The following is a 15600-nucleotide window of genomic DNA, read 5'->3' as shown; positions in this document are numbered from 1 at the left end:
CACACACACACACACACTCGGCTGTATGACTGCAGGCACTATACTAGGCTTTGGGGACACAGCACAAAGCAGAACGAAGCATGTTGGGGGGTCCTGGAGGATGGTGTGTGCCAGAAGGAGCTGCTATTTTTATGGGTCAGGGGTGAGGGGTTATCACTGAGCAGAAGCCAGAGGAAGAGGGAGCCCCACAGACCTCTGGAGGGAGATGCTCCAGGCAGTGAGCAGAGCCCTGGAGCGGGCGTGACAGGCGCTCTGGGAATAGGAAGCGGTCCTGCGTTGGAGCGCGACGAGGAAGACATGCTACTCCGCAGCCACCTGAATGAAGGCCTTCCAGTGGGCCGCTGGCTATCTATCACACTGTCACTCCTTGAGGCATGTGAGGACCCTCAGGCTTCCCGTGGCTCAGAATGCCCCCGTGCCCATCTCTGCTCTCAAGCTCAGTCCTACCTCTCGGCCCAGTACCAGTCCATTTCTTCCAAAAAGCCTCTGTCAACTGCCTGGGTTTCTGGGATCATATTCCCTCTTCTGAACTCCGTCAGTCATGCTGACCGTGCTGACCACCGAAGACTTCATATGGGCCACCTGGCAAAGCAGTTTGCCTTCTTTGGTTTCTCACCTCCTGGGCCACCAGCAAACCCCTAAGGGCACTGATTTAGCCAGGAATCGTTTCCTTGTATCCTGGAGCTAGAAGCATGTCCTATTCCGATCATTAATTCATTCACATTCACTTCCTCATCTGCCAGCCTGCTCTATTATGTCTAACATGTGCCGGGCACTGTGCATGCCTGTCTGTTTCTCTCTCCACTTTACAATCAGCTATAAAGGTCATTTCTTCTTGAAGGGGGATAAAAACAAGGCAAGGAGAAAGCTAGACAGATTGCTCTGTGATATAGCAAATATAGCAAAATATTAACATAAAGATACACTGACCAGTTCTTTCCATTTTTCTGTATATTTCCAATTTTTCATAATAAATGTAAGGGAGGGACACAAGATAAATAATATTCCACAAGACAAACTGCTACAGACAACCACAGCAACAATCAGGTCATCCTAAAATTCCTCCCATCTCCCAAAATAAAAGCTGAAACAAGTCTCTAATTATTCAACACAAAAAAATGGTTCCAGAACTGAAATCTCTTATTAAGGTGTAGACACAATTTGAAACAGGACTTCTATGTTCTCTTGAACAGAAACAGAAACAAAAGGAAACAAGCTGGCTCCCTCAGAGCTGTGGAAAACTAGAACTTAAGTTTAAGGCTGCTCCTTTTAAAACCACAGGAATTATGAGTGTGTATGTCCTGATGGGACATGTACTCAGCCTTTCAAAACAACTAAAGCAAAGAACAGCTGTGAAATGATTTAGTAATAAAATTTTAATTTTAGCATTAGTAACAAAAACATCCACAAACGGCATTAAGGCACAGGGAAAAGAGGCGATCCACAAGTACAAATTAATATAACTAATGCTGAGCTACTGTTGTTCACTGAGAGACAAAGCAGATTCTAAATCTTTAAGGGAATAACTATCTTATGTCTTTAGCTCATTGCCTTTCTTAGAAAGGAAGTAGTAAATCAATTAGATATCAGCTGCTTTGGAAGTGAAATTTATTTCTGAACATTCATAGTGAAATTTACTTCTGAACATTAGTATGATAATTGATCAGCAACCACTCCGTGCTGGGAAGTCAGCATCCGTAACCAGCACGACCTGAGCACGACCTGTTCCATCCCAGACTGCTCTGAGATGAGTGTTTTGCTTACAGTGTGCTTGCCGGATTCTGAGTGGCTTTTAGAGAACGGTTTTTAATTAGCAGCACCTTTAGGTAACCTGATGCCTGTCATCTTAAAGAAACGCTGAGGTGGTGGAAGAATGGCAAGCACTTACAGGTAAGTAGCAACAAGAAAAAGCCTCCTGTAAACCCCTAGTTAACACTGTCAACCTCAGCCTCACGCTCCAGATAGAAGCAAATGTCAAGTTAAACATCCAACAACCACATGTACTATCAGAACAGGAGAGACTTTTGTCCGGCCCCCTATTCATAATGTTTTAACAACAGAGAACACTTTAAAATAGTAGTACCCAGGCCATCAGATGCCCATAACAGAGAAGCAACTGGAAAGTAATGGATTTCTTAAGTACCGCCCAATGTGGTTTTTCTCTTTCCCTCCCTTCTGCCAGACACTAAATATCTTTACAGAGATGACACAATAAATTCTTTTCGCAGCTCTTTAGAACCATAACAACTACTTACGGGGCCGTTTTACTGTTACTGTTCTTCAAAAACGCAACAAAAGGAGAATGGCAGGGGAAAAGCTGATCTTGGGGAAGAAGCAGTCAGTTACATTGTCTCTAAGGGACTCCACCCTCCCCCCAGATACACACAGACACTTTCATGTGGCACAGCCTTTCCGAACCCAGAGAAGGCAGCCTGATTCAAGAAATTAGTTCCTATAGAACTGATAGATGTGAAGGGGAAAAGTGATGTAAAAAAACGTATCTTCCTGTTTGCTCTGTGCTGCATGTGAACATTGCTGCAGTCTCCAGCACAGAGGGGTTCCGACTCCGAAACAGGGAAACTATGGGCGTGATTATGGGTGTGCCACGCCTTAACGAGGACCTGTACTTCCACAAAACAAATCCTGGGCATCAATCCTATTTTGGTGAAACTAAAGATGTAGCTATTTAAAGGAACTCTAGAGAGAACCACTCTGAAAAGTAAATATCCAAACCCCAACTAATATGTTAATATCTAATATATAAATATTGAGTTTGCTAAAAGGAGACTATAAATATGAAGAAACCCACAACCAGTCCCAGTCCAGCCCCTCACAGCAATCCTGAGAGTGTAGGAATAGGTTCTTCTGTCCTGCTAAGTTTAAAAACAAGGACACCTGTCCACAGATAGGTGCCTGATCAAGAATCAGTGGAACTAATCATATGGGCACAGTCCTTAGGCACAGCCCAGTGGGCAGAGTACACAGGAGGGAAAAAAACACAAAGATACACACACACACACACACCAGCAAAGCCTTTGTTCACAAAGCAAACCATGCTTGGAGATTCCATAGTGGTACGTAAAACTGTGGGGCACACAGCCTCGCCCCAGGGGGCATCCTTATCCTGCCTTTGACATAGAAGAATCCATTCCAAACTGCCATGTCCTTGTTAATTCTGGTGACCTTGACTAGTAGATTAGATTTCCTCAAATGATCTCGAAGCAGTTCCACAGCAAGTGCCACTCACACTTTTTTTCCCATAATGAATATAAACGAAACCATGGATTTATACTAATTTACAACAGGAAAAAAAAGTCTTTTGAAAGCATGAAAACATTCAACCTAAAACTTTAGGCAACACTCCTTAAAAGAAACCCATCAGTCAAAGAATTTATATAATTCAAAGACCAAAAACAGAGTTTGATCCCTCCATAGCGCTCCCTGGGCTCCCATAAGACCCTTCCTGGCTGCTGAGAGGCCCCCAGGGGCGGAGCTTCCTGTGTGAGACAAAGGCCCAAAGTGCACTTCAAACTTCCACGTGGCTCAAACGCCTTGGATTATCTGTCAGTTACTTAAAAACACATTTACTATACAAAGAGCAGCCACAGAACTCACCTGACACAGCTTAAAATGTCATTTGGAAATCTAATGAGACTTTCGGCAATTTGGAGCTTAAGACACATAAGGAAGGAAAGGTGAACACACACACTACACTCAGGACTCTAAGGAGCCTGGCCACAGGAGACATCGCTCTCCAAAAGGCAAAGCCGTCGGCTGGGCACTGGAGCCGCATTTACACCACCAGTCAAGAAACGGAAATTGTAGCCACGGCTCTCCGGAAACCCAGCTGCAACCCCTCTCATTCCACCCCGAGAGATGGGCCCGATTCCATCTTCGAGATCCCTTCCAGATCCTGTGACAGCAGTCCTCAAAGGGGAGTCCAGGGATCCCTGGGAGTCGTCAAGACCCTTTTAAGGGAGCCACAAAGTCAAAATCATGCATGGGGTAAAGAGCCATGCCAAGTGCAAGACAGACCAATGGATTTTAATGTAGAACACAGAAAGATCCTTGATGTGGTTTCAAAATCCGTATTACGATTAACCTTGAAGAAACTACCACTCGTCATAGTTTTGGTACAGTATCAAAGAACACAGTAGCTCCCTTTTACCCAGCGGGCATACATTCCAAGACCCCCTGTAGATGCCTGAAACTGAGGATAGTATGGAACCGTATATATACTATGGTTTTTTCCTATGCATACATATATATCTATGATAAAGTTTACTTTATAAATTAGGCACAGTAAGAAATTAACAACGATTAATAATAAAACATAACAATTATAACAATATACTATAATAAAAGTTATGTGAATGTGGTCTCTCAAAATACCTTACTGTACTGTACTCACCCTTCTCGTGATGATGTGAGACGATACAACACCTACGAGATGAGAGGAGGTGAAGTGAAGGACATGGGCATCTGATGTCGCATTAGGCTAGCTGCTCTAAGGGTTACCTGCACTGGGTTACCTGGACAGTCAATCTGATAACTAGCACAGCTAATGCAAGTGGGTGGTGTATGTAGCCTGGATACAGGGGACAAAGGGATGGATGATTCGTACCCAGGGCAGGATAGAGCAGGGCGGCACGAGATTTCATCACGCTACTCAGAACTGACCACAATGTAAAACATGAATTGTTTCTGGAATTTTCCATTTAGTATTTCGTACTGCAGTTGACCATAGGTACCTGAAACCGCAGAAAGCAAAACTGTGAAAAGGGTAGACTACTGCACCCACAGTTATCTGAAAAGGCCATTAAAACATTCCTTTTTCCAACTACACTCTCCAGGTACTTCAACAACACAATAGTCAGCAAGGAAACCATTCATAGCAGACAGAAGCAAACCAGAGAATCCGCCATCTCTATTCATGTCAGACATTCTCAAATTTTCAAATGTATAAAACAATTTTACTCTTCTAATTGTTTTGGAAAACAGTTATTTTTTAATTAAGAAGTTATTTACGTTAACATATGATGAGTTTATTTTTAAATGAATTTTTTATATTTTATGAAAATGTTTTTAATTTCTAATACAGCAAATATTGACTAATATAACCCATATAAACAAAAGCTCTTTGGGGTCATCGGTAATTTTTAAGAGTATAAAAGAATCCCAAGACCAAAACATTGGAGAACTGCTGTTCCAAACAAGACTCTAAGGTCTACATTCTTTTCCCTCAAATGTTCAGGGGCCACGAAGAAAGAAAAATTGGCATTTTAAAAATGGAACAGAGGGCCATGTTATATAATCATCATAAAATATTTATTTATTTATTTATTTTTATCTTTACGATCTTTTTTTTTAATTAAGTTTATTGAGGTAACATTGGTTAATACAATTATATAATTTTCAGGTGTACATTATCATTTGACATCTGTATATTCTATTGTGTATTTACCACCCGAAGTCCGGTTTCCTTCAGCTACCATATATTTGATTCCCTTTACCCACTTTGCCCTCCCCCTAACCCTATATTTGACCCCCTTTAACCACCTACCTACCCCCTCTAGTAACCACTAGCTTATAGTCCATGTCCGTGAGTCTCTGTTTGTCCTGCTCATTTGTTGCTTTTAGGTTTATATCCCACATATAAGTGATATCACATGATTTTCAACTTTTTCTGTCTGGCTTATTTCGCTTAGCATGATTATCTCAAAGTCCATCCATGTTGTCGCAAATGGCAGTATTTCATCTCTTCTTATGGCTGAGTAATATTCCATTGTATGTATGTACCACAGCTTCTTTAGCCAATCATCTATCATAGACACTTTGGTTGCTTCCATGAATATCGGTGTGCAAATATTTTTTTGGATATGAGTTTTCAAGTCTTTGGGGTAAATACCCAGTAGAGGGATTGCTGGATTATATGGTAGATCAATTCTTAGTTTTTGAGGAACCTCCATACTGTTTTCCATAGAGGCTGTACCAATTTGCAGTCCCACCAGCAGCATATGAGGGTTCCTTTTTCTCCGCATCCTCTCCAACGTTTATTACTTGTTCTGTTGATTATAGCTATTCTAACAGGTGTGAGATGGTATCTCATTGACATCATAAAATATTTAAACAGTCCATATTACATTCAAATAAAAAAAACTATAAGAATCTGATATATAAATGATATACACAGGCTATTTTAAAAATGTAGTTAACCATCAAGGCCAAGCTTTCTCAAAGACTTGATACTACATTTGCAAAGTCAAATTTTTACTTTTACCACTGAATCTCTACTATCCACACTCCCTTTAAAATGGCCAAGGGTTCAAGTCCCTGATGTTGCAACCCTCAAAGATCGCCTGACTCAGGCCTTTCATCCAGGAGGTCACTAAGCAGCACAGCCCTCAGGGTCAGTCCCAGGGGTTTTGAACACCTAGGAGTAAAGCCCTAGGAGGCCACTGCTAAGGGGGGGCAAATGAAAGAATCATTTTATTCCCTATGGAGTCAGCTAAAAAAAAAAAAAGGAGTCGTCAAGAGGGAGGAGCGGGATAGGAAGGTTGGGGGGGCGGGGCGCGAACAATTGCGTTGGGAAGATGAGCTAAAGCAGGGATAACAGCTTTGGCTATGAGAAGTCTCTGTGCCATAGCCACTACTCCCCAGGGAAATCAGGGCTCTGAAAAGTTCTCTCTACACATACACACACTCACCCAACCACTCGTATGTTAAAACATCAGATCAGTGTAATATGAGTGAGGGTAGTAAAAAAAGAAACGTTCCTAGATCTCTGAATATACGGGATGAAAAAAGAGTAAAAGCAATTCTGGCTCACTATGTTGCCATTCAACTTGTGAGCCCTGTATTTCTTTCCACACAGCTCTAACTTCTTAAAATGCGGATTACAGAGATAAGGGCCCACATAGCAGGGGCATGAATGGCCCACTTTCCTAGGCTTCCCAGAGCCTACGCCAGCCCTGAGTCAGCCTAAAAGCAAGTCAGGTTTGTCTACTAGATGGTGAGACTGAAGAGGCTTGGAGAAAAGCCAAATCACACTGTGTCACGTCAGTCCAGCTCCCTATTGGCACCTCCGCTCCCCTGCACCAGCCTCTACTCAGGGCTCAAGCCCTCTGAAGCTCCTCCTCCTCCTAAATTCTACTGACCAGGAAGCCCTGAAGCTCAGTCTGGGTGCCTTCAAACCCAGACAGATAGGAGCTGTTGCACAGAGGGGAGGGTTTGCCCTTCACAGCCCTGCAGTCAGCGTGAACTTTGGTAACGATTTCTCTGAACCTAGTCAACCTACCCACCAGACAGACACAACCCTGAAAAGCTCTGTGCAAATACCATTTCAACAAATTGAAGCTTTTAAAAATAAGACTACATAAATCCTTCTACAATACTATAAACACTCATTTCCTGAGTTGATGCAGATCATTTTAGATTTTCAATGATCATTTCTTAAAGTAGCCATACCAACATGGTATACAGGTTGCACAGTGTAGATTTTCTTAAATTGGTAAGTACTATAAATAAAAGTTATAATGAATGACTACTATTTTGTGATATATACTCATATTTTCAAAATATTCTACAGAGAAAATATAATATACGAATGTCATTATATTTAGATAGTTACTCAAGTTTTCCACTTTGGCTTTGCCAGTGACAGGGCATTCTGTGTACTTAGCTCCTTAAAGACAAAGGTAAACTCCTCTGGCTCCACTGCTCACAGTGCTAAAATGAACGGCAATGCTAGTCACGTGCAGACTCTCCTCCGGGTGCCTATGGTACAGTATGAAAATATATTTGGTCTTTGCCCTCAGTTCCTGGCAGAGCTCCCTAAACCCTAGGAATATTCAGAGTGATTGGAATGTCTTTTGTTATTCATATCAAGACCCCTTGCATCACACCGAATATATGCTAATGAAGCAACTTAGGGTTGGGCCCCTGGATAGCCTCAGGGAGGGACTGGTAGCCAGAAAGACCCAGTGACTAAAAAAGGTCAGAACTGTTCAGCCTCACCTACCAACCTTCAGGATCTGGGCAGGGAGCTAGAGATCAGGTCCTATTAAAACTCATGAACATCAAGATCTGGATTTTCTGGGTCAGCGAATACAGAGATGCTGAAGGTAAAACACCTGGAAAAGGCATTGAAGCTCCATGCCACACACATCCCCATACCTTAGCCTATACATCTCTTCCATTTGGCTGTTCTTAGTTGCATCCTTTAAAATAAATTGGTAAAGTAAGTAAAATTCGTTCCTAAGTTCTATGAGTTGTTCTTGCAAATTACTGAATGGTCAATCAGTCAGAAGTATGCATAGTCAGGAACTTGCAACAAGCATCTGAAGTAGCAACCTTGTGGGATGGAGTCCTTAACTCGCAGGGTCTGCATTAACTCCAGGTAGTTAGTGTCAGAACTGAAATATTAAACACCCGACTGGTACCGGAGAATCAGAGAATTGGTTGTTGGTGCTGGAAAACGTCTCAGTGCCATAAGGATTTAAGTGACAAATCATGGCAAAGTACAGCATCAAGTTTGAAGATCCCTTTCTGATTTCTCAAGAGCAAAAATAAATTGTGGTATTTACTTCAATGTGATAGGTAACTTGCACCTTTACACCACTAAATGTCATATTTCCTGCTGATTTAAATTAGTAATTAAATGGTACAGGGATCTGTAAATGGAAATCCATAGTGGATTCACCCCCTCAAATCACAAGAGCCACAGATCAACCAAATCAGTTTCCAATGGATAATAAAAACTGATTATGAGAATTAGGAGATAACTAGCAGAACCAATGAGGATCATTGGTGATCTAAGCAGTTCAAAATGTAGAGTCTAACCATCACCTATTAGATATCTCACCCGCTTGGCCAATACACAAACCCTTAGACTGCCAAATCTGTTAGTAGCTGCTAATGTGGAAGAATTGAATTACACAAATAAATTCCACTCAAATACAATCTCTTTCCTCCCAAGGTGGCAGTAGGTTCTCTGGAATGCCATGAGGGAGTCAGGATCACAGTGAGAACTAAAAGATAAGAGTCCTGGAACTAACTGTGTAGACCTCACCATATATGTAAGATAATTCTCTAAAAACTATTTCAAATTAGAGGAGACTGAATGCAATGTGGGATCCTGGGTTAGACCTTGGGCCCGGGGAAGAAAATAGGTACAATAGCCCAGTGCTGAGGACCATAGTGGATGCAACTGAACACGGACTATGAATTAGATAACAGTATTTTATCAATATTATCTTTCCTGATGTTAAGAATTCTTCTGCAGTTACATAAGAAAATGTCCTCAGGAAATACACGATGAAGAATTTAATGATAAAAATTAAATAACCTTCTAAAAGACAATTAACAAGGAAGAGAACAAAATCATCTGTTCCCAGTTCTCCAAAGATCTAAACATTTAAGAAACAGAAAACTATCTTATTTCAAGGTACAGATTTGAAACATTACCTATCTGACTATTCTCTACAGTTAATTAGTAACAAATTAGTAACAAACTTCCTTTCCTTTAAAACACCATAATTTAGGGTTAAAAAGACTAATTAAGCCTCCCAGCATCCCCATGCACAGACAGGATGTCCTCTTGCTAGGGGGTAGGTCTCTTCCCCTGGGCCCAGATGGAACTGGAACCATCTCTGAGGCAAGTCTCACTTGGGTTCCCTCTGGAAGGCTCTAGGTCTGATCAATGTCATAAATGGCACCCCACAGGCAGGTAGAAATTAGACGCCCCAGCTTGCCCTACCTTCTTTGTGTAGGTCTGGCCCAGTTCTGAACAGTCTTAAAGGAGACTTATGTAAGCTACCCTAGATTACACTTTCCACTGTTACTTTGTGACCAAGGTTACTCAACCCGTGCCCAGTTCTTAGGCTCTTACACATACATACACACACACACACACACACACACACACACACACACACACACACACACACACACGCATGCATACTTCAGCATTATAGAAATTAAGTAGTTTAAGATTCATTCATACCACTGAACCAATCAGAGTTACTTCAGAAAACTTGCCCTGTAAGTCTTTCTGAAGTCTAACACTGGACATAAGTACAAGAAAACAATGACATCTGAATATCAGCAAAGATAAGTAAAAAAGCATGCACTTGACCTAAAGGCAATACAGTGAAGTAGAAAAAGGCTTCTTCTTTCAAACTAATACTATAACTTCTCTGGGGAAAAGCACATGGAGTCTGGACAAAACTCAGGCTATAGATTTTGCAAGTAGAAAAGGATCTCCAGGTAAAACTTCATTTCTATAAACAGAAAATAATGGATGTTAACCCTTGGGAAGAAGGGCCATCTGTCAAAGACTGGAACATGCCACAGATAAAGATGCTATCCCATGGAGACGAGGCCAAACTTCATTACACTGCGACCTTTGGCCAGGATATATTGTCATGTAAGAAGGGATGAAGGGCAAAGGCTGAAATGTACTAAAAGCTCGGGGAAATATTTTAAAGAAAAAAAGTGGCTGATAGTTATTTTGGAGAAAGAATGGTCAAAGGGAAAGGCAGAGAGGCTAGTGAGTATTCAGTGCCAGATGTAGACCAAGAAGTCATAAGACTATCTAACACCAAAATAGAATCAACAAAAATGTCGTTCTTGAATAACAAAGAAGTCTGTAGCAACTGAATAAATACCAAATCAAATTTAACCATAATTTTAAATGCTACCCCTAATACAAAAATGAAACATAGCATTATTATTCTACTAGGAAATTTACAATGCATTTCCTCCCCTAATTACACTAAACATCTGCCCCAAACACATCCACACTCCCTTACTTACCCTGGTGCCCAGGGACACCACTCACCCTAGCAAAGTCTGGGGCTGCACAGTTTCTCTCCAACCAGGGTGAGGCTGCACCCTGGAATCAAGCCCAAACCTCTGCTCATCAGCACTCACTATGCCAATTTACAAACAGTTGGCAACCACCATCCAAAACGATCCAGTCGACTGAGAGTGAACAGTAAAAGTGGAACACCTAGAGGCAGCTGCCAGGTCACACGGACAGAGGCTCAGGGCCTGTGTTTAAGCAAGAGAATTAATGAAGTTCTAATCTTCTGGTCATTCGGTCAACAAGTAGTTATTAAACATTCTTATGACTCATTCTCAAGTAGACACTGCCCCAGCATGGAAGCCAAAATAAAAATGCCCCAAAAGAGAAGGGAAGTGAGTGACAGAAAAAGGACAGGCTGAGGCACTAACCCACCCTCCTGTACAAGAATGAGGAGAGCAACTCACTATTACATAACAGTGAAGCTGAACAAAAGGCCCAGCTAAGTCAGTGGTGACATCTATAGAGCGTTATAAACCCAGGGCTAGAGGCTGCCACTCAGCCATGCTAATCTAAACTACTGAACAGTCCACATCACAGTTATTTCCAGAATCTACTCATCCTTTCCCCTATTAACTGAAGACAAAAACACTGGCTTCCATAACAAACAAATCTGACAGGAGGGCCTCTTCACATTCAAATGTCCCCATTTTAAGGTAGCCCACTCTTAAGGAAGTTTACTTCATTAAGTTATTCTTGCACTCTTAGCTATTTACGCACTAAGCAAACCTCTACTTAGATTTTTGACTTGACATTAGTATTATACAAACTATTTTACTCTTTACAATAAATAAAATATTGAAATTATAAGTACCCATGCAATTTTACAAATTTTTTTTCGCATGGCTCTCTTGATCAAGAACTATGAAATACACTCCATTTCAAATTTCAAAATTAACGCAAACCAAGATTAAGTGTGTCTTTTTATAGCTTCCCCACTGATTCAACTTTTACAGCAAAAGCCTGTAAAATTATCTGCAAAAGAAATTATTAGCTGAGAGTGAGTACTTGGATACTGGGTATACTATAGTCATGAAGTCGCCAGAAAAGATTTCAGACCAACAGCTCTAGAAACTTTCCAGTGGAACCCAACAAGATGGCATTACAATGAAGAAGGCACATCTAACAAGTTAGACAAGGACTTTTCACTTGGCACCTTGCCGATGGGAGATTTTACGAATTCTCCCACTGCAAAGCACCTAGAAATGCAGATAAAGTTATAATGAGCATCCATTTTAAATGCACAGCTGTTTTTACACACACACACACACACACACACACACACACACACACAACAGAAATCCCCAAGGACCAAGAACGAAAGGCAAACTAAAAACAGACAAGCACTTTTGAGAGCTGACACCACAGTAGTTATAGAGGAAGAAGAGAGTGCCAATGGGCCGCGGTGTGGGGTGGGAGGAAATAAGAGATGAAGCTAAAAAGTAGGAACTGCAGTCTCTACTTAGAGCCAGGACCTTGAAAAGCTGCACTCTCATGAGAGAGTGATGTAGAAAAATATCTAACCACCAACACAGAAGACAACATAAAAGCTTGTGTCAACCTGGGTCGGAGGAGAAAAAAAGAGGTATCCAATGGGAGTCTGTATCCGTGAGTCTGTCCAGGAACCAATTTAAGGTTGAAATATATACTTACCTACATGATCCAAGAAATCAACAAAAACTTAAGTGGTACCAGACAAGTGATATGCCCTGGTTGCCTAGAAGCAAAACATCTCTGGGACATATCTCAACCTGAGCCACATAAGATTCCCACAGATAAAATCTTATTGAATATGAGCTCACAATCCAAAAGTACAAACACATGAGGGACTAAGCAAACAAAAGCAAGCACCAACAGGATCAGACTCCTAAAAACATATGATAATACAACTGCAGATTAAAGGAGATAAACTATATGTTATCTCAAAAAATGCAGGAAAAGCTTTCATAAAATTCGAAACCCATTCATGATTACAAAAGCAAACAAACAGCAAACTAGACGAAAACTTTCATTGGATAAAGGGAGTCTACCAAAAGCAACCATCACATTTAGGATGAGACACTGGGCGCATACACTTTAAATTCAGGAACAAGACATGGTTGCATGCCACCAATATGTCTATCGGCATCAAGTTAGAGAGTCTAACCAGCAAAGAAGACAGACACACAGAAAAAGCGTAAGAATTGAAACAAAGAAAGAAAATTGTCAACAGTCAAGGATCACATTATTTCGAAATAAAAAATCTATAGAAAAACTATTAGAAATACAGGGGAGCTCAGTAAAGTGGTTGGATGAAAGATCAATAAAAATCAATTTTATTTCTATATGTAGTCAACATCCATTTAGAAAGTGTAATTTTAAATACATCATTTTTAATAGCAGTAATCACCATATGGTATCTAGTAATAAATCTAGGGATATGTAAGACCTTCATGGGGGAAAAAAGCATAACACTTCACTTAAAGACATTAAAAGAAACCTAAATAATCAGAAAGATGTGATATGTTCACGGATGAGAAGAGACTATTATAAAACGTCAATTTGCCATAGACTCAATGCACTTCTAATCAAAATCTGAAGGCACAAAATGTGCAAACTATAAAGGAAAGGTCAACGAATTTTACTATATCCAAAATGAAAATGTCTGCATGAGAAAATACCAGAAAGCAAAGACAAGCCACAGTTAAGGGAACAAACTACAAGCAAAGAACCAGTAAAAGGGCTGGTATCCACAACACATGAGGAACTCTGAAAAACCAGTGAGAAAGAGAGAAACCTAGTAGAAAACTAGTCAAAAGATATGACTAAGTAACTCTTAGAAGAGAAAATCCAAATGACCAAATAGCGTTTTCCACACATTAGGTAAAGTTTTTAGCAAACTGTGACAGTAGCTAGAGAGGCTGCTAAGCAAGGGGGATTCTTAGAACTGGTGGGAGCGTAAATTGTTACTTTCAATAATTGGAAATATCTAGCAAGATGCCCACACCCTGTGACTCAGAAATGTTACTCTTAAATTCCAGAACAGGTATATAAAGCAATTTTGAATTTACATTGTGTCACTGTAAGGATCCGTGAAAAATCAAAAGCAATCTAAAATATTCATTAACAAGAAAATGAATATATTATAGTCCACTCATCCAACGGAATATTACACAACCTGAAATAAATGAACGAGGAGGTAACATAAATCAACATGGATAAACTTCAATGACATTAAGTGAAAAAAAGTTGCAGAAAGATAAATACAAGACGATAATTATTTACATAAAAGTTTTTTTCCTTCTTTTATTTGGTTTTTTAAATTTATTTATTTAATTGAAAAAATGATTTAATTCCCCACCCCCATCCCATCTACCTCTCCCCTCTCCGCTCCTCCCTACTCTCTGGTAACCACTAGCCCATTGAATAAAGTTTTAAAATATACAAGACACACACTCAGTGTTGTAGAGAAATGTAGTAAAAGAAGGAAAACACACATGGGAATAATATATAGTGTCACCTCTGGGGGAAGGAGGGAAATGGGACTGTAAGTTAAATATCTCCAACCTGGTTGGAGAAGCAAAATTATGGTACAGTGTTGAGATATAACAAAGTTGGAGGGTCATAAACATGTATTTATTATATTATTCTGAATACTTTCCTATATGTTTTAAATAAACAATAAACATATAAGTAATAACTACCTCCACCCAAAATAGTAAATAAAAGTTCTAAAATGCAGCCACCCCAAAAGCCATTTTAGGGGCATTAAAAGTTTTTAAAAATCAGTCCCAGCTCGATGATGGAAACTTGGATAAGTGGAGGTTCACATCATTCTATGTGGCGACCCAACCTTAAGTCACCTTTGTCGATTACTCAGGAAACCTGCTATGGCATTCTGATCCGAGCAGAGTTCCACAGGAATGCTGTTTCGCAAATTCTATCACTTCTTAAAATTCTCACACTAGTTCTAACTGGATTAATATGCAATGATTTTTCTTTTAAGTACCAAGAGTCACCGTTTGATGGACATAAGCACACTGTGAAGAACATCCTTGCAGGGCTGCGACAGGACAGCAGACTCCTCCTCGGCTTGTGCTGCAGCTTGTGCGGGACGGCTGGGACGACTACTGGGGAAGGACAGATGCCCGCCCAGAAAGTCGACGGTGCACTGCCTCAAAGGCTCCTTTCCTTATCATCAAGAGAAGTGAGGCCCACGGACTGGTGGCAAGCACACTACAAACAAAAGGTCTGATCGCAATCAGAAAAAAATAGGAGAGACACTGAGGAGGTTCAAGATTTATAGGTGTTTCTGAAGCTCGATGCCAGCAACTTCTGTGGGCTTCCCAAAGCACCTGAGACTGGTGATCGGACAGCAGTGCACAGAAGTGAGGCGGCCACTTTGTTCTCAGCTCCAGACGCTGCCTGCGGGAGACCCACGCCCTCTACTCTCATTCAACCAAACGTGAGGAAATAAAATGAGGGAAACCTGGATTTGCAGGAAGAAATCAAACAGGATCCTCGAATGAAAACTGTTTCTTAAAAGCATCCTATCATAAACGCACAAGTAACATGCACGACATGTTCCCTCGAAGCTGTGACTGTCTCCTTTTAACTCTTTACCCTCGTTATACAATCACATCTGGGCTAGTTTCTTCAACAGGCTATGTCTGGTTTAGCCAAGAAGCCAATATCCATGCTTTCCTGAATCCTAATATTGATTAGCTTCTTCTTTGGAGGGTTAAAGGAATGAGCAG

The 15600-nt window shown here is 40.7% G+C and overlaps 1 protein-coding gene across 2 annotated transcripts in view; it reads right to left on the bottom strand.

Annotated features, from left to right (window-relative positions):
- RAD54L2 (RAD54 like 2) overlaps positions 1-15600 on the bottom strand; it is an 88286-nt gene that overhangs the window by 54300 nt on the left and 18386 nt on the right. The gene's annotated exons all lie outside the window — the stretch shown is intronic.

Source organism: Pteropus medius, unplaced genomic scaffold (genome assembly GCF_902729225.1).
Source record: "Pteropus medius unplaced genomic scaffold, Ma_sr-lr_union100, whole genome shotgun sequence".
Taxonomy (NCBI): domain Eukaryota; kingdom Metazoa; phylum Chordata; class Mammalia; order Chiroptera; family Pteropodidae; genus Pteropus; species Pteropus medius.
The sequence above is the reverse complement of the archived record's forward strand: the minus strand, read 5'-3'. Positions and strand labels throughout refer to the sequence as shown.